The sequence below is a fragment of the Thermobia domestica genome, chromosome 15 (genome assembly GCF_964235325.1).
Source record: "Thermobia domestica chromosome 15, izTheDome1.hap1.1, whole genome shotgun sequence".
Lineage (NCBI taxonomy): Eukaryota > Metazoa > Arthropoda > Insecta > Zygentoma > Lepismatidae > Thermobia > Thermobia domestica.
Genome location: NC_137468.1, coordinates 47,923,897 through 47,944,453, shown reverse-complemented (window position 1 = coordinate 47,944,453; position 20,557 = coordinate 47,923,897).

Genomic DNA, 20,557 nt, shown 5'->3' with positions numbered 1-20,557 from the left:
TTTTCATTCTTTTTGGACGCTAGGAATTATCACGCTTGGATTTACCCGAAGAAAACTTCGAGCTGAATTAATCTTTCGATCGGAATTGCCCTGACGAGTGTGAGGTACTCACTTAACCCATATAAGTACCATCTTATTTAACTTTTATTAAGATCAAAAGTTGTTTTATGAAATTTCAAGATCTAATACTCTTTTATTTCACGGTGTCTCTCTAGCTGTAAGATGTACTGGCTGGAAGTTTTGGGTAACTCTATTCTCTTTTCTAATACTCTTTACAAATGTCAAATTATATTTTCCAAAGCTTTTAAAACTTAATCTTTTTAGACCCATGATGTTCTAAAACCCCATGGAAATACCCAGTTACTTTAGGATGAAATTGCTACTGGTGCTTATTCAGATTTCATGATCGGTTTCGGAAATTTTACCACCTAACACGAAAACCCCATAACTGTGTGGGTCCTCCCTTTATTTGACAATATCTTGATAGCCATTAGTCATATTTTCATTAATTTTCTAAACTACTGTCAAGTATGGAAGCTCCACATACCTATGGTGTTCCTATTTATTTCACCATATTTCGGTAACTGTTAAACATACCGACTTGCGGTTTCGGTAAACACACACCTGTAACGTTCTTTATAAGTTTATTAAGATATATTTTAGAATGTTTAGAAATGGGAGGTCTGCGAATGCCATAGTACCCGAAAACCCCCATAAGGACGTGTGTGTAGTGTATTGAATTGAAACTACTTTTGAGGTGGTTGTTAGCCCTCAGTAATTACGTTTTCGAAACTGCACAATCTAGTACGCAAAACTCACACTTCTATGGTGTTGTCCTTTATTTTCCCATACCTCGGTATCCATAAGGCTTACCGAGTTGCGGTTTTCTGTACTAAACAGATATCAGTTCTTTACATTTTAGAGACATATATTTCCACATATCTAAAAATGCAGACATATTAGGTACCCCATGGTACCTCGAACGCCAGTGGGTACCCACTTACTTTTGCATAGTAATAAATTTCGAGTTGTTCAGCATCAACAAACACTTTTTTTTAAATTCATCATTTTTCTACCAGAAACCCAAAAGTCCATACCTGACCGAACAGATTTTGTCCATTTAATCTAAAAAATGTTAAATATTTTAAAATGTAACATTTTAAATATTTTTGGATTTTTGTTTCAGGTATTTCATGCATCAAAACAAAACCAGGATTCTGCATGAAAGACAGCGAAAAGAAGCAGTGTAATTTGTGGCTAAAAGCACGTCCTTTCTGAAGACAGACCCGATTGTATTTACATTCTTTTGTACAAATATGTAACCTTAATAAATATACTGCTCCGCAAATTATTTCTTTCCTCCATAAATTAGAATAAATGTATGTCTGTTTAAAGAAAATGTTTGTTAGCGTTAAGTCCTTTCAACTCTTTTTCTCTGTAAATAAGAACATTATACCTTGCAACTTTTGTTTTATCATTTTGCAATTCCGATTTTATAAAGTAAATCTGCACGAAGCACTATTATTTCAGACATACATTAATAACTAATGTATTGTTCTGTGAATAAGGCAATGGTATAGTGAATATGTTTTAACATAAAATCTGTAACTCAGCTTTTCAGTAGTCAACTTTATTGAGAATCCGAAGAAAGAAAGAAAAAATGTTGGACTTAATGAATTTCAAAATTATTTCTGTTCGAATTCCTGACTAATCCAAATTATCCAGAGAAATCATTTATGTTGCTCTCTACAGATGTATCCTTTCTCCAAATCGTATGAAAAGGAGACTTCATACATCGCTATATTTTGTATGTACTATGTTTCGTATTTATTTAATCACTTTGTACCTTTCTCTAGTGTTGAGAAGGCCGCAAGTGTCAATCGAATAATTTAGTGTTTCACTCATGTAACCTTGTGACTAATGTACGTCCTGTCGGTATATATATGTTACTGGGTTCGATTAGCGACAAACAATTTTTAGTGTTAAACAAATACAAAAATCTACACGCAATGAGATACGATGATCTTTGCCTCATAGACAATACCAAGCAACTAACGGTACTGAGTGTGGTTGAGTTTACTAGTGGTATTATCTGGCTAAAATCAATGTTCCGAGAGCTATACTTCTTTTTGTGCTCTGAATGCAAACTTTGATATAACCGTTTTAAATTATTGTACATCTATCTATCTATATAGCTATATCTATATCTATCTATCTATATATATATATATGTAATAATTGTAAACTAGAAACTTCCGAGTAATTCTGAGAATCATCGCTCTTTCTTTAAATAATGTATGAGACTATTACACTGCTCGTTACTTAAAATGTTGAACTAAGAAGGATACATCCAGGAAAGTCCAAATTTGCAGAATGTATAGAGCAGGGAAGGATAAATATGTTTGGTCGATGGCTGCACAGCTTCTCATACCTGTGAACTCCGCCAGCTACAGTTGATGAGCTGTGGCATTGGATCGTAAGACGCATGGCTTACCATACCAGAAGAGAACATCCTCTCGATGTCTCGCTGTGTTACAGTCGTTCTGGTTGTCAATGTTGGGTCAGTTCTGCTCTGCTATCACCACGTTGTCACACAGCGAATACAGCGGTAAGTTTAACCCTTAACGTAGCAAGCCTAAGTCGTCAAAGTTGTTTACCAAGCTGGAGTCTTCTGGGGACCCCAAGTATTATTTTAATTTCTTAACATAGTATTGCAGAGGGTTACTCCAACTATTATTTTTTGGATGTCTAGAAGCATACTTAAGTTAAATGAACATTGTTGACGTCAAATATTATGTATATTTGAACACTATTCAGTTCTTCATACAATTTCATACTTTTGTGTTCGTAAATCTGAAACACAGGTTTAACAATGGAGTTTTTACATTTTGAAGTGTGTTTTTATTTTTTGTATTTTTTAAAGAAACGCATCGTTGATCTAATCATGTAATTGATATCTCAAAGGGTTGCAGGATACATATAAAAATCGAGAATAAATTGATTCTTATAATTGCGGCAGTATCACCAAATATCACTCTCTGGGGTCCCTAGAGTACCCCGCTTGGTATGTTAAGGGTTAAGCATATTCGACACTTACTATTAGATATCGGCTTGGGAACTTTGGCGTAGCTACCCTGTCTCCTTGAAGTTGCATTTTTAACGGGGAGTACTGTTTAGGAATCATCTTGTGAGGGAAAACGTTTTCAGCTGACACCATGTTTTTAATTATAGCGTCATTTAAAAAATAACTTATCTGTTAATTAAAATGTGCAGAGAAGTTATTTTTGGAAAATCCTATTCACGCCTCTTATGGTAACAACTTCTGCATTTTGGAAGAGGATATTATTAAGGAAAAGAATGAGGTAAAGTCGTCTTTATATAGTACACACGGAAAAGAAAGTATTTGAAAGTTGACAAATTTTCTTTTGCCAATAGCTCGGCAACAAATTAATTAATTTGGATCTTTTTGTTGTTATTCTTCGAATAGTTATAACTTGACAACCTGCCAAAGTCGGTACTCTGATAGGTTAATTTATTGTTGAGTTTTTAGGAAAACAAATTTTGTCAACTGAAGAATATTTTCTTTCGTGACTGTACAAGCAATGGATGATAATGGCTTAATAAATGACTGTACGTAAGTCTTTTTTGAGTTTGAACATAGGATTGTACATGGCTGTGCATTTTGCATTATTATTGAAGTGCTGCAACTAAGTTATTGCAAAAGGTATGATAAATTCTTACAGTAATATTGTCACATATTCATTTAGTCTGTATGAAAACTAAAATAGTTTAACATATGGTTACCCTCCTTTGTGCCAATAATTTTAAACTTAACTCTTGTGCCACTTTTCAACACTTGGCTTTGCAGTAGCTTTCCAAAGAATTAGCAGGAAGTCCAAACGTACACCCTGCAGATAAATACATTTCTCTGGACAGTTTCACTGCTCCAAACTAAGATTTGAAAAGTGTAGTATTTTTAATTTTATTATTATTGGCACAAAGGAGATCAACCATATTTTAAGCTATTTTTGTTTCCATACAGAGAAAAACAATATGTGGCAACATTACAGTAAGAATGTATCATGCATTTCTCAGTATGTTGCAGCACTTCAATAATGGTGCACTATACGTACAATCTAGATCCTGAATATGTCCAATTCATATATTACAACAAGGCAATACGTATGCGATACAGGTAAAATCCGTATATTTCATATGGACAATCTACAAGCTACATACATCCAATCCATACATTACATATGGCCAGCCTGTACGCGACATACGTGTAATCTATATGCCGCATGCAGACAGTCTGTAAGCTGCATATGTGCACTCTGTATGGTGCATACGGATATTCTGTATGCTGTATCGGGACAAGCTGTGTGCGACATAAGGAAAATCTGTATAATACATAGGTACAATACGTACACTGTATCTAGTCGTACGTACGGGGCACAAGTACAATATAGATGCTGTCTCGGGGTTGAACGCAAGAAACACACGTACAGAACGTATATTGCATACTTCTTGAAATTACGCTCCGTCCTGATAGTCAGTGAGTGTCGTCATTATTAACCCACATGCTACATACGATCCTGACGTCACAAAGCTAGATATTACCTCCGTATATACTTGTTACTGTAGATGACGTCACACGAATGACGTCATTGCACTTATGTAGACAGTACGTATAATACATACATTTTCAGCTATACGTTTGCTGCAGGATGCTATATACGGTTGTACGTTAAGTCCAGAAACTACAGGAATTACGAATGTAACCTACGTTTTTAAGTATGCCACCTACATTTTTTTTTCTCAGTGTACATTTGATGAGATGAAATCAGAAATCAGTTGCTCTAGAGGCGAACAATCTATCACTGAAATACTGTCACCCCCTGATCTTGTAGAAACATGTTGTAGCTAAATTGAAGAACTTTCTCTGACCTTTAAGTTTAGATATGTAAGTGTTCAGAATTTCTCTATTTCGAAGTAGATACAGTTTTTCATTTCATATGATAATTTTACTACAGGTTGGAATCACTGTTGTAACACCATCAGTTTTGCATTAAGCACTAAACAGAGCTGCGGCTCTTTAGCTTCGCTCGAAGTCTTTTTTTTTTCTTTTTTTTTTAAGCTCAGATAATGTGATGTGTTTGTGCTAGATTTTTTTTTCGGAAACTAAAAGAGAACTAAAGAAATTGTTGATGTGCTTTTCGGGGTTTCTTTGTGTATTTTATTTTTCTAATCTCCGGAGATGCTTTTACATTCATTAATTGAAGCTACCGAAAAAGAATGAAAAGAAGAACGAAAAAAAAAAGCTCTTGAATACAGGCGAGAAAATTGATTCCAGAATATGAAGCGGTTGTCTTCAAACGAGGGATTTTTTTTTTTTTTTTTTTTTTTTACTCCGTTAGCCTTTTGACAACATACGGGTGTGAATTACTTCTGTAAGTCGTGGATAATAGAAAGAACAAAGGTGTTTTTCTAACGCAAGCAAAAGAAGAAGGAGGAGAATAAAATGGAGATATATATATATATATATGAAGGGGTAATATATAAAAAGAAATAGACTAGTAGATGATGGAAAATGGATATGAAAAGCTACACGCATATCCATCCAAAGGGGATTTTATAAGAAACCGAAATAAGCTCTATGAAAAGATAAAAAAAAAAAAGATAGTGTAATTTATTTCTCATTAAGAAACAATTTCTTTTATTTAGCTTTCTGTTGTAACGGAGAATGTATTTAAGCATTTAGCCCAACATAAATACAAACCTATCAATCACAAAAGGAGCGATTGTTCTGCTTGAATCTCTATCAGTTGATTGATTTCAGGAAGGTTTCCATATTTGTTTTCAATTTTCCGTCAATCTTCCCGTCCCTTTGTACTTTCTCCTTCTCTATATCTCGTATTATTTATTCCGTATACGAGAGTTAGCCTAAAAGTAATCAGCATTATTTTTTAAAAAAACGGAATTCACCAGTATACGCAAACGAGGTAAATCGTCGCTCAGTCAACAAACTCCACTGAATGCGCCAAAAGCGTGTGGCGTAAATAGCTTCATTCACATGGGCATATAGGCCCAAGTCACTTTTCTTTCAATTGGCGTCTAATTGCACGCCTTTGGTGCTAAACTGTGATGAGAAATTCCTTTGCCATCCTGCAAATCATATTATCTATAGTATAGTGCAAGAAGTGTTATCCACAGAAGTACAAGAAACAGTTCTTTCTTTTTCAAAAAATTGTAACCGTCCACTTCACTCCGAAAAATCTTTAAATGCTAACTATAGAGAGAAATAAATTAAACAAATTTGCATTTTCTGCCTACAGAAATCTTTCGGAATACGAAATCCAAACCTAAGTACCGTATTATTTATTTGAACTGCTATATAATATGTATTGTCAGTAATAGATGGATTATCAGCCATAAAAAAGAATATACATTTCTTTATTTTTGAATATTCTGTCAGTTGTACCCTGAAAATTCTGGAAAAGAGCAGTCTAGTTGATACGGTGACTCAGTGATAACCACTAACCACCAGTGATAACGCTAATCACTGCTGCGTGGGGACCCTGGTTTCTTCTCCGGCCAAGTAAGTTTGTGTTGGACAACATCGTGTTTCTGGCTTTTCTCGGGTACTCCACATTCTCATTCCACTAATTCTTCCATCATCATTCACTTGCCTTAATCAACCGTCTCCCTTAGCCCTTAAAGGCATAATCGTGGGACGTTACACTGAAAGATTTCATTTCAAAATATTTACGAGTCTATAGTGCAAATAATGTGATACTGGGAGTAACAACCCGGACATTTAATATGTAATCACAATATTTGACGCTATTTAATATTGCATATAGGTTTTCATGGCCTCAGAAGCTAGCTCGATGTTTTTTGAACAAGCAGTGACACTACCTCAATGGTTATTGAATTCAATACGCTCTCGAAAGTATGTTGAAGGATATGTCATTTCTGTATCCGAAAAATGAAATGAAAGTTTTGAGTTTTACGTCCAACGGTTATGCTGGCTAGGCTAAAGGAGACGGTGATGATGAGGAACGAATGAAATGGTGGAATGAAGAAAGTGCTAGGAAACGGGTGAACTCCGAGGAAACACACGCAAACCGTGTTTGTCCACTACATAATTCACTTGGCGGGAGCAGGGTGTGAACCCGGAACCCCATGCACCAGAGGTGAACTCTCTACCACTGAGCGACCGCGGCTCCCCTTCAGTTTCCATGTAATAAATATTAACAGAAATATTCACACACTGGAAAGATTATGAGACAAGTTATAAATAAAGCAGTAGTGATTTGTTTAAGCTCGCCACCCAGGCTCTAGTCTTCAATCGTACCCACTCGAACCCAATAAGTGCGTCCAAAGTCAGTACTAAAGTCCAAGTGAGCACGAGGCCCAATAAGGTTAAGAGACCGAGATCGTATCATGCAGGATATTGAGGCGAGTTCGAGTGAGTACGAGCCTAAATTATGTGAGCCTCATTGAGATAAGTTAGCGCGAGCTTCATTCATGACAGTGAACCTAACCCCACGTAAACCTCACTCAACATGCGCATTGACGCTAAGTTCCATGAACTCTCATTGAGAATAATGAGATTGAGCCTTTAGCGAGCTTGAGAGTAATAAGAATATTGAAGCGGAGCCCTTAACAAGAGCAATCTCAGGCTAAGTTCTTAGCGACTGAGAGCTCATTAAAATAGTGACTCTGATCACTTAGCAAGCGCAAGTTCAATGGGGACATTGAGCCCTTAGCAAACGTAAATTTTATCAGAATAGTGAGATTGAACATGTAACGACCGTGAGCATAATGAATACAATGAGTCTGAGCTCTTAATGGGTGCAAAGCCAATTAAAATAGTGAATCTGAGTTCCAAGTGAGTTCAAATCTGATTAACATATGACAAAGTTCTTAGCGTGTTCAGGTTAACGACAATAGTAAGTCTGAACCCTTGGCAATCGAACGTCCAATTAGAATAGTTAGTTTGAGTTCTCAGCAAGCTCAGGCCTAATGAAAATAGTTAGTCTGAGTCCTTAGTGAGTGCAAAACCCAATGAAAATAGTGAGGGAGTTCTTAGCTAATACAAGTCCAATTAGAATAGTTTCTGAGTTCTTAGCGAGCTCAAGCCAGGCCCGTAGCCAGCCCAAAAATGTAGGGGGACCGATTCAACCACATTATAGTTCATCACCATATTATACTTCATTTGGAAGTCTTCCGCGAAAATTTTAGGTGGCACATTAAAAATTTAGAGGGGCCTGGCCCCCTCGAGCCCCGTGGATACAGGACTGGCTCAAGTCTAATGAAAATAGTTAATCTAAGACCTTAGCGACTGCAAACCCAATGAAAATGCTAAGTTTGAGTCCTTAGCGAGCACAAGCCCAATGAGAATAATGAATCTGGGTTCTTAGTGAACACAAATAGAATGAGAATATTGAGTCTGAGTTCTTAGCGAGCTGGGTCCTAGTAAGGATATGTGCGCAAAATTGAGCGAGAAGATATGGAGCTGAGCATGAAGCACTATGGGGCTAATCTAAGATAACTGACTGAGTCTGATTCTGCGCGTCACCAACTCAAAACAGTGAACTTGATTGACCTGAAGGTACACATTGAGTCTAAGATCGCGAAAGCCTTATTAAGGATAGTGAGCCTACTCTCACAAGTGCCTGAATGAGACCTGCTTGCAAACTAGCCTAGTCCTCCAGGTAAAGATAATTTGAGAACGAAAAATAACTATTCTAAATCCGATAGCAATCTCACTGCGTGTGAATAATCGAATATCTGTAAATAGAGGAATATCTCTCTTCTCAACACTAGACCGGATCTTACGTTTCTCCCATAATTAAGTTTTACGTTTCTTTCAGGTTCATTTATAGTATTCGTTTCCATTTTTTCCCGTAAATGGATTTCTTTTGCTTGTTTTAATAAATAAAAAAAAAAAATGATAATCCTGGAAAATTTCAAAACTTTACTATAGATTAGTGCAAAAATTGAAAAATGTATTTCTCACACACTGTTATTAACACAACCCTTCAATATAACTTAAATGTAAGAGGTAATGAGTGAAAATGTGAGAGGTTGTGATTTTTTCTCCTGCTTAACCGGCACCCAAAACTTTGTGTTTAGGAATATATTGGTTCCATCATCTTAGCCTTAGCCCTCGTACTACCTAGGTATTTTTTGTAACGCGGACTTCCAAGAGGGATATTTTGTGTGCCCACTTGTTAAGATTAAACATATCTGGCTAAAGAAACAAATTAGAAAGTATCACAAACATCTACAGGGACTAAAGTTAGCAGTATACAGGAGAAGACTAACAGACTAACAGCTGTTTATTGTGCTGCCATCTAGGAGTGACACTTCTAAATGTCAGTCACATCTCCTACCAACGAAAGGGGAGTACTTTGTGCCCAGCAACTTAAAATAGCAAATTTATGAGACACACTAACCTGAAACTCTCAAAATTAACAGTACACGGGATAACACTAACCGATTAACTCAGAAAATGCAGGGTAGTGCTATTTATTATACTGTCTTCTGCTAGTAACACTACTAAATACCGGTCACGACCACGCCGGTAGCCAGCCCAAAATGTGGGGGAGTCGAAAGAAGTTGGGGGGGGCGATCCAAACATATTATAATTCATCACTATATTATAGTTCATTTGCAAGCCTACCGTAAAAAGTTTAGGGGAACCGGTAAAAATTTAGGGGGCCGTCCCCTAGACTCCCCTTAGATACGGGCCTAGTCACATCTCCTACCAATTTGTGTCCACCAACTTAAAATAGCAAATTTTATGAGACACACTAACGTTGAATTTAAAGCACCGTAAGGTATACGCTTTAGCTAAACTTGTTCAGCAGTAACATATTTCCTTACAATTTTAAATAAACGATTAGAAGAGTAATTACCAAAAATATTCTGAGGCGGGCAGAAATAACCTCCCCCTTGGTAGTCCGAGGGTTAATCTATCAATCATCTGTATCATATCACAGTTTCTATTGATTGTGATATTCTGATGTGGAAAACAGAAGCTATTATGAACTAGTAAAAACAAAACACTCGCCAAGTGGTTGTGAATTTTGATATATCCTGCAAAATGTTTTTTGAACGTATAAAAAAGGGTGTGGGACTCTTAAGAGACGTAAAGTCTTCATTAAAATACGTACAATTAAGAGGTTACAGAGATTTGTGTAATACATTCGATTGCTTAGACTTAAACTTAGCGTACTTTTCAACACCGAGGCTACATGAGACAAGGACCTACATCTTAACATAGGATCAGAATCACATCACTTCCTACCGTGAATTCTCTCATACGTTTGTGTTCCATGTGTTGCAATTATTTTAAATTACATTGTCACAGTTTCCAACTAAAACTATTCTACATTACTATGTGAAAAGAAGTATATGTTCGTTTCGTGTAAATTCTTTCTTTCGCACGCCTAAAGTCGTACAATATTTCTTTTATCTTTCTCGAAAATATTATAACACTAGCGCTAAAGCGGAATGTGATAATCTCCTCATAACTACAACAAAGTTGTCAGAAGATATTAACATCTAAGTGATGATACGTAGGATGTACTACTTAATAATCTCCTGCAGTATGAACGGCGTAATCATTGTTTGTTAAAAGTATGAAGTGTTTATCAGCATATTCGTTTATAATGATCATAAATTAATTCTGAGTGTGTCCACTTACTTATTTTCTTCTATTTTACTACGTCAACCAGAGCAATACTCATTTGCCTACCAAACTCTAGTTAATCTATTGGATGTCACATTCGAATTACAGTGCTCTATTAATCCTTGTAAAGAAGAATCTCCATGTCCATACAGGGTAATACCTTCTCCATACTGTTTTTGTATTATTATATTATTAATTATCTCCAATCCATATAAGTAATAGTACACCATTTTTCATCCTACCCATGTTGAAGGCAATGAAAGCTCTTCAGTAAACACAGAGGTTGTTCTACAAAAATTACCATTTTCTTTGGCCATTTTGATCGCAGTTATTATAAAATTACCAGAAAAGATTTGAAAATTCTACTACATTAGTAGCACATAACGAAAAAAAAAAAAGTTTAAAAATTAGATATACACGTATTAATACTTTTAGTTGAACCGAACAAAACGATATGTTGTAGGCCTAGTTGAGGAAATCGAGGAAGACATTCCCGTTTGAAAACCCAAAAATTGAAATGAAATGAAATCTTTAAGTTTTACGTCCCACGGTTATGCCGGTTAGGCTAAAGGAGACGGTGATGATGAGTAATGAATGAAATGGTGGAATGAAGAAAGTGGGAGGAAACGGGAGAACCCCGAGAAAACCCACGCACACGGTGTTTGTCCACTACAAAGTTCACTTGGCGGGGGCTGGGATCGAACCCGGGACCCCAAGCACCAGAGGTGAACGTTCTACCACTGAGCCACCGCGGCCCCAACCCAAAAATTGAGTCTGTAAGTTAATCACGCAATTGACTAAAACGTTTCTTTCAGTTTAACGTCTCATGATTATGGGACGGATAATTATTGCAGGCGAATGATGGTGAAAGAATTGGTGAAATGAAAATGTGGAAGGAAACGCAAGTAATCCGAAGAAATCCACGGATACTATTTTGTCCACCAAAATCTTACTTAATCGGATATCGAACCGGGGACCCCACACACCAGAGGTAAACGCTATGCCACTGAGCCACCACGACATATATTAAATGAAACTGATTCTGAAGTATGCACTAATCAAGGTCTTCATCATGACGCTAACAAGACGATAGTTCATAAGAGGTAATGAGGTGTACAAGACGAGACAGGATTTTTCGTGATAAGATGCGAGACGAGAAAGATATCTTCCAATTAAAAAAAAAAAGATTCACTTTTCGAGACGAGGAAACATTTTAGTGGTGTCTTTTCGAGACGAGACTGACCAAAAATCACGCACAACACAACATTGAATTATAATATTCTATATAGATCGCTAGGTGGCATTTACCTGGACAAAACGACACAGCTAAAGGTAAATTCTCTTGCGAAGTTATCGAAAAATCGTAAAGAAATAATCTTTATGGCCTGAAAAGCGTATCCTTTATCGCAAGTAATTATTGATAGTTCTTATTATACTGTAACAGTTTACTTGTTTGTGTAATGTACATGTAGATGTGTATAGCTAACAAACAGGTTGAATCTATTGTTGTTTGACGGTTAAAAGTGAGGTGATCGTGCCACCACGTTTCACTTAATCCTCATTTCAGGCACTTTTATCACAGATAAATTATAAAATTTGTGTCCGACACTTTAGGAGAGAAAATCCTCGTTTGGCCTAATCTTTGTTATTATTAAAATGGCGGACAATAAAAACAAGTGGAAATTCAACTATATATATATATCCGTGGCCTCGCCTAACTCTCTCACATTTGGTGCTAGCTGTCCCTGCCTTGATTCCAGGTGGGGACACTTGGTAAAAAAAAAAGTGCAACAACTTTTTCAGGCCAGCCATCTTGAGTGAGGTTTTATCTCATTCATTGCAGGCAAATGCCAAGATGGCACCTATCATAATAGCCCCAGGTCGCTTCCTTCCCTGCCCAATCCTTTCTTCCTTCCCTTTCATCGGATAATGTGCTCGCCGAGGGTCGTCATCTCTCATATACGTGATGGGCTAAATGGCTATAGATGTCGGCACCCCAGAAATGTAATTCCTTATCTTAATCCTACATATATATATATATAATAGGAGTTAAACTTGTTTGTAATACGCATGTGTTCAATAATTAGCAACATAAGATTATCCTTCACTACTATCATTAGAATTTATCCCATTTTTACACCATCTTTGAGACGTACCAGCCTCAATCAGAACCTTGTACTATGGAGGTTCACGGTAATATGCGAAACGAGTGGGATTTCAACTTAAAAGTTATAATTTCGTTAATGAAAATAAATACTAACCGATTATGTGCATCAAGAAAATTCAAGATGCAATGCATTGGGACGACAAAAGCATAGGTGAAGCAGAGATGTATAAGGAAAAACTGCTAGGGCATGAAGAATGATTTCTTTATCTTTAGCTTCTTTCTGATGTATTCTTATACATCTGACTTTATTGTAATTCAGAGCATTTAGCAACAAAAATTACAAATGCTGAAAATAGTAAAAGAGCTTTGAAGTCATTTGCTATATACGAATTTCTGCGAGTCAAGTAGTCCAGTATCATGTGAAACTTACTTACTACAAAAAGCCTTTACAGCACATCAAAAATGGAAAATGATACTTAAGAATCGTGTGACTAAATTATTATACAAATAATAGAAGCATTCGAATGATATACTACGCTCAAGTGCACCTTGCAAATATCGTGGTAAGGGTAATCTTGGGATTAATCGTTTCCTTCCTTCCTCTTTTCATTTCACCATTTTCGTTCATTATTATCATCACCGCCTCATGTAGACTCGGAGCATAAAAGTAAGAATTAATCTGAAAGAAAAGAAAAAAAAAGAAAATATTACGCTCGTTTTCAATACTGAATTCTCAGAAATGTTGAAAGGAAAATGAGAAAGCAAAGTATTTTTTTTTTTTTTTTAGAATGAATATTACTTTGTTTCCCAAAATTTTATGCGAAATGAATAACTAACAAATTAAATTTGCACTGAAAGAAAACAAGCCAACTGAGCGAGTAAAAAGTAAATTAGCATCTTAGTAATGTAATATTCTAGATAAATAAAATATGACACAACATTCAAATAAGAAAATTAACTAACTTCATTGTTTTCAAGTCTGTCTTTTAAAACGCTAAGTTGTTCATTCACTCGCTTCCACTTCCTTTTCTGAGCTACATTCTGTTGGCCCAATTCCGGCACACTCATAAAAATGTCGTTCTCCGGTTCCTTATATTTCATTTCTTCATTAAATGTGTATATGTTTGGATGATGTGTGGAAAATCACCTGTTCCCTTCGAAGTGAAATCCTTTCACTTTTAAAACTGCAGGTTAAATTTGAAAATTAATTCATAAAGAAAGAAATTAAAGTAATAGGCAACGTAGAAGTAAATATGAATTAAGAAATATCTTGATTTCCTGCGAAAAATTGCTTCAGGAATGACTCTTCGTAATGTCCAACAGTAGTCGGACAACATTGCTACACTCCACTTGCCTTGATAATAGTTATCTATTTTATAAATATACTGGCGAAAGTGTCACAAATGACGCCAAGGTTATATGTTAAAAAGTCTAAATCATCGATCAGAGGATGCAGTTTAAGTAACATTTACATCCCATACGGTTGTAGGATCTCAGCAGTTCATGTATTATGTCACGATAATTTTCTGCCGTATGGTTACTTGAAAAGCTCTTGCACATAGTTAAAGATGCAGTCCGCCGCTTCTCAACATCATTCAAAAAGTCAATGAAATTTTTGTTTATTTATTAATGTCTTAATTTTGCAGTCCTACAAATAATATTTATTTTATTTTAGTATCATTGATTTTTGGGAACTTCTGTTGTAAATAAATGAATCGATGTGATATTTGGTCCATTTCTTCCACAACGTTTTTGATAAGACGAAGTTTAATGTACAGTGGAGATAAATACACATTTCTAAGGGTCAACAAGATGAACGTTCATCACATATTTAGTCCAGGCAGCAGTTCACTGTGAGCAGACCATTTTTTACCCATGACTGAATTTTTGTCTCTCACATAGAAAGCAACTTTGTGTACCCCAGCTACATAACAAATAGAATTGCACCTACCTTTAGATCTTCATATATATTTTATTCCTTCTGTGTTTTTTTTTTTTATATTGGATAAGTGTAAAAAGCAGTTTAAAAGCCTCGTAAGTTTCTTTAAATCCCACTTAACAAATAAGAGCAGAAGGAAATTTCGAAGCAATTCGAAATTCCCATTGCGGAGAAGTACTGCTTTCAGATTAACTTTATTATCATCTATGAATATAGGTCACTCATGTATACATGACTAAGATTCTTCATAACAAATTCGATATCGATAAAAATGTGGGTTTCCTTCGAGAAGTGTTCGAAAAATGCTACATGGTGGTCTCATAAAACACTCACTGTCGCATCTCGAGCAAGAAAATTTTATTCTTTCAATTGCGAAGCAAAAGGCTTAGACTATTGCTTAGACAAATTTAAATCGCGAACAAAATCATTGAGGTCCTCTTGTGTAAAAATATATGGGACTTTTGATTCACAGGGCATTTCAAATGTTCGGTCGGAATGAGTAGCTCCTTCACATCCTGCACATGCTCGTTATGACATTGTAATGCTCGTTATCATATTTATGTTCCATCAGTGTCATATTTTCTGAAAGCACTGGTACTAGAAATTCCTCACTGTGGTATACAGGTCTTATAACAGATGGTACATTAGGTTATTGTACACTTGATTATGGTACACTTTTCTTTGTTGAAGTGATTCCAATTGTTTTTGTTAGTCAAAAATAACAGTCTATTATGTGACCCTACGGTTCACTCCAAATTATAACACCAGCAAACGACATGTGTCTAGAACCATTTATCCAGCCTTTCAGTAGTATAACCCATGTCAATCAGCATATGTGGGGACCTATGTCTTGTCTTGGTTGCCAATCTTACAAGCCAAATGAAGTTTGTACCATTCATTACAAAGACGCTCGGGACATCGGCGCAAATCTGTCTTCAACATTGGGGGGACGGGTTCTAATAATTCCCATAATTTTTAAGCGATGTTTAAAACATTAATGAAGTTAAGAAACAATACTGTGGAGGATCAGGGGAGCAGAGTTGTCTTCAAAATTGGGAGGCGGGCAGATTTGAGGCTTATTCTGGGGAAGGAGGAATGAAACTCATTACTGTAGATGTATCTGATTTCTGAAGTGAACCTGTTGTATATTATATATAACGCGATGTAGATGAAATGGCAGTCGAACCTAAATCATCACATTTCTTCCCCCTCTCCCGAAAAAAGGCACATTTCAAATCGGATTATTGGGTGTCAGTCCCCCAAGAGCCAGTGGGTGGGAGCGGAGGCAATTGGTTTTTATAACGATTTCAAAATCATCTCTCCAGAGATACAAAATTAGGGCTATTGTGCTGTGACGCTGGTGCAAACAATGACAATGCGATTCTATGTGTTTGGGTGTGACTCAACGGCATGTTGCCAAACATCGTTCATTTCCTTGAAAGTGTTTGTGACCTGAGCATTTAGGGGGGCAGGGAGGGGCATTTGCCCCCCCCCCTGAGTTTGAGAGGTATATAGATTTTATCAATATAGTAGTAGTAAGTCAGTGAGAAACGCGAAATTTTACTTATATCAAGGGGTCTTGCCCCACCAAGCCGAATCTGAAATGACGCTACTGGACCTGAGAAACATGTATCGGAGGTCTTTGTAGATTTTTTGACTTCTTTCCTTCAATTTCGACTTTCCCTGTAAATTATTTAAATTGGAGTTCAGAACAATCCATAAGCAGCGTTTTCAAAGGAGTTTAGACGATTTCGATAGGGAGAGAGTAACGTTTCACAAGAAAACTTAGCCCTATTTGAAAAAACTAATTTTATTTTCGAATTCACACTCGACTGAACTAAGAACACTATTCACATTCCTTGTGACAAAAATGCTGTTGATCAATGTAATTGTACTGCATATTCTTCGAAAATGTATATATTCTAAGTACGTATCATGCATATACACTACAACACAGTGGTTGTCATTGTGAGCATTAATGTCCCCCATTGTTTTTCTTTTTTTTTCATTTCCTAGGGGACTGCCGAACAAAATGGTTCGATTTGGGGCGATATACTTCTTAGGGTGCGTTCGAGATTTCATGACCTATTAGAGTTTTCTTATTATTGGTCGAAAACCATTATGCGTTATAGAAATTATCAAAAACATACTTTTTACAGATAATAATAATTATTATTTTTCAATCAACAGCCAACACTTTAATGTTCCTGAGGAATAGGAAAAAAGTAAGTTAGCATTTTTTTTAAAAAAAAATGAACAATTGGTATTGCTGTTGCTGCATTGTTATGATACTAGGAACAATCTGTCTTTCTGTAATCACATGAAGAAACAATATATCAAGAGGGGGAAGAACATTTCCTTCCGAACAATCGAAACGTGAACAGGTTGTATAGGGAAATGGCATAAAGTCAATGAAAGAAACAGTATTGTTGGGTGTAAAATCGCTCGTGGTTTTGAGTTGCAGTTGGTGAAATTTTATTTATCTATTAATATGATTGATTTACACTTCTTCATATATAAGCCGTATATTGGATGTGTATTGGATGCACCGACATAAGCCGTATATTGGATCCACCGACATAAGAGTTTCACTTTTCAATTGGTACAATTTATTGAAAAGTATGTGTTTCTCTAACTCATGGGAGATGGAGAAATTCCCACTGGCCCTCCCTTAAAGACGCCACTAATTTCAAATCGTAAAATAAAGGACAGGTTGTTATTTATAGTTGAGATCTTGTAAAGAAAATATCACTTGCCACTTCATAAAAAGTACAAAACTCGCTTTTCTTACACTTGAAAAATCATTTCTTCAAGAACCACGGTCATTCATATGAGGAGTCCTTAGTTCAAACGTAGCCATGCAAGTTTGTGGTAGACAAAATTTTACCTGTCAGTTTTCTCGGAGGTGCTTCTTTCTTTCCACACATCGCATCAGTTTTTTTTAAAAAATCGTTCAGTAGTCATCTAATTCCTTTAATTTAAGGAACATAAACGCGGGACGTAAAACTTTAGTATATTTAATTTCCTTGAAAGTATAATAGTAGATAATGTACTGTTGCTTCATTTTCTCTTTATATTATTCGTTAAAAGAAATGGCATCTCACTGCTTATCAGATTATGGTATAAAAACGTAGATGCGAAAAATTAGTACAGACTGTTAAAATTTCGAATTTGACACGCAACTTCCGGCGTATAGATGGAAGCCTTTCTTACTTTAGAATATCATCTTTAAAAAAGTATCTTTTAAGGTTGAACAGGACGCTGGCAAGTAGAACAAATTGGTTCACGATTCTCTGAAGTGACACTAAAGTTCTGAAAGTTCAGAATGGATTCACAAACTTGAATTGTAACAAAGAAATACGTATTTGTTATATTACAGAACCCACAATTTTTAGTTTAAATTTGTAATTGTCAATAAATAAGGCGTGATTACAGTAATTTGTAAAAACTATACTGAGATCACCGAAAATATTGAGGAGTAAATTCGATTTTCTGAGCTTTCCACCAGAAGTAGATGCTTAAACACACATTGTATAGATAAATCCATACCTATAGTCAGTGGCGTGTTTAAGGGGGGGCTTCCGGGCTTAAGCCCCCTCCGAAATCTTACTTCCTATAGTAACGTATATGAAATATCTTGCAGAATTTTCACATTTTCAGGCAAAGACCCCCCGAAAGTTAACAAAGCCCCTCCCGAAACAAAATCGTAAATACGCCACTGCCTATAGTTATCAGTAATTTTATAGCTGTCCGCAGATGTTAAGCGTACTTTACTAACGGGGGGCGCGGTGGCTCAGTGGTAGAGCGTTCACCTCTGGTGCTTGGGGTCCCGGGTTCGATCCCAGCCCCCGCCAAGTGAACTTTCTGGTGGACAAACACTGTGCTCGTGGGTTTTCTCGGGGTTCTCCCGTTTCCTCCCACTTTCTTCATTCCACCATTTCACTCATCTCTCATCATCACCGTCTCCTTTAGCCTAACCGGCATTTACGCGTGCTTTGTGGTTATTTGTATACGTCGTGCGTTTCTCTACTTTAGCGCAAGTTCGCTTGAGCATCTTGTAAATTATTTTATCTTATAAGTATTGTTATATTTACATATTTCGTGGTGCTTATGTGTAGATGGAATTTTTATTTATTTCTGCTGTTTACAAAACAGTTACCTGTTACACATTCCACAGTTATTTCTTAGAATAAAAGCTGCATTTCTAGTGGAAGCAAATGGTTATTAAAGAGTTGGTCAAATGGAACTGTGTCGAAACGAGAGAAACCACACCAATTCTATGTTCTTCAACACAAACTAAGAGTCTGGTATCGAGCCAGGGACACCTAGAACTAGAGGTGAGAACTGTACACGTTTTTAGTTTGTTCTTCAGAAGAACTGTTAATTTTTTCACTTCTTGATTAATTGACTGATTTGTGGTTTAGCATCTCGTTTAGCATTGAGGCTACATAAGACGTGAACCTACAACTTAATGTGTGATCCGAGACACATGACCTCCTGCCAAGAATCCAACTCGGTATTCCACGCTGAAGAGTTGTACTTTATGCATTTCTACTGGTCTCGACAAGGACATGTACACAGATATGTCTAGGAGAATTAGAAACACCCTTGCTCTTTAGAGACACTCCAAATCTGATCGGTTTCGTTTTATAATCTTCAGAATAACGTCTTAAATTGCTCAGTTACGCCGCAGATTACACGAGCACTATTGAGCAACAGTGCCCCATTGTGAAGAGTATAGTACAATCTATAAAGTGTAATGGTATATATGGACAGATTAAAGTATTGTGAGGCACATTTTCTTTGTTTTCTAGAAATTAACTCAAAAATGATCTAACAAACTAGCTATTTTATCAATAGAACTTTTGAGTTGAGTTGAGTTGATTTTGAGTTTAACGTCCCGTTCAGCAGCGAGGCTATATGAGACGTGGACCTACTGATTAACGTGGAATCCGAACCACATGAGCTCCCGCCGGGAATCGAACCCGGGCCTCCCACGCCAAAGGCGCGTACGCTAACCGCTTAGCCACGGAGGAGCTCCAATAGAACTTTTATTGCCATCTGCTTGGAGTTGCGTTTTCTGATTTGATTTTTAGTTTAGCGTCCCGTTCAGCAGCGAGGCGATATGAGACGTGGAACTACAACTTGACGTGGGATCTGAACCACATGAGCTCCTGCCGGGAATCGAACGCGGTCTCCCACGCCAAGCGTGCGTACTCTAACCACTTAATCACAAGGGAGCTCAGTTGTGTTTTCTGTTGATAGATTGATTTCTTTAGATCTGGTTTCTGTCTAAGTCTTTCTTTTTCAAAAACTGACTTAAACCATTGTAATTTTAAAGGCGTTTATATTTAAAAAAAAAAAGAATTATTTAGGCTTGTAATATTAGCCCAAGAGATATAATAGGAATAACAGGCATAGTGAAAGCTATTGAAATTTAAATATCGCTAAAAGTATAACTAAACAATTACCCGAACAGCAAGAAAAATTAAGATAAAGAGAGAAGTAATATTACAAGTGAGGCCCGTAAAAAAAAAAAAATTGCAATCACCCTTACGTGTGTGTGTTTACGTAATCGCCTATACAATAAGCCACAGAAATAATTCAGGGGTATAGAAGCAAACTGCTAAATCCATTTTTCAATTTTGTCAGGTAGCGAAACAGAAGTAACTTCTTTATATTTCTGAATTGTTGAACATTTTTTTTATTGTTGTTTCTGTTTAGTGGTCACTACTTATTGCAGATAAGAGAAATCTGCCACTAAGGAAACACAATTGTTCAACAATTCTGAAACGTAAGGGATTCAATT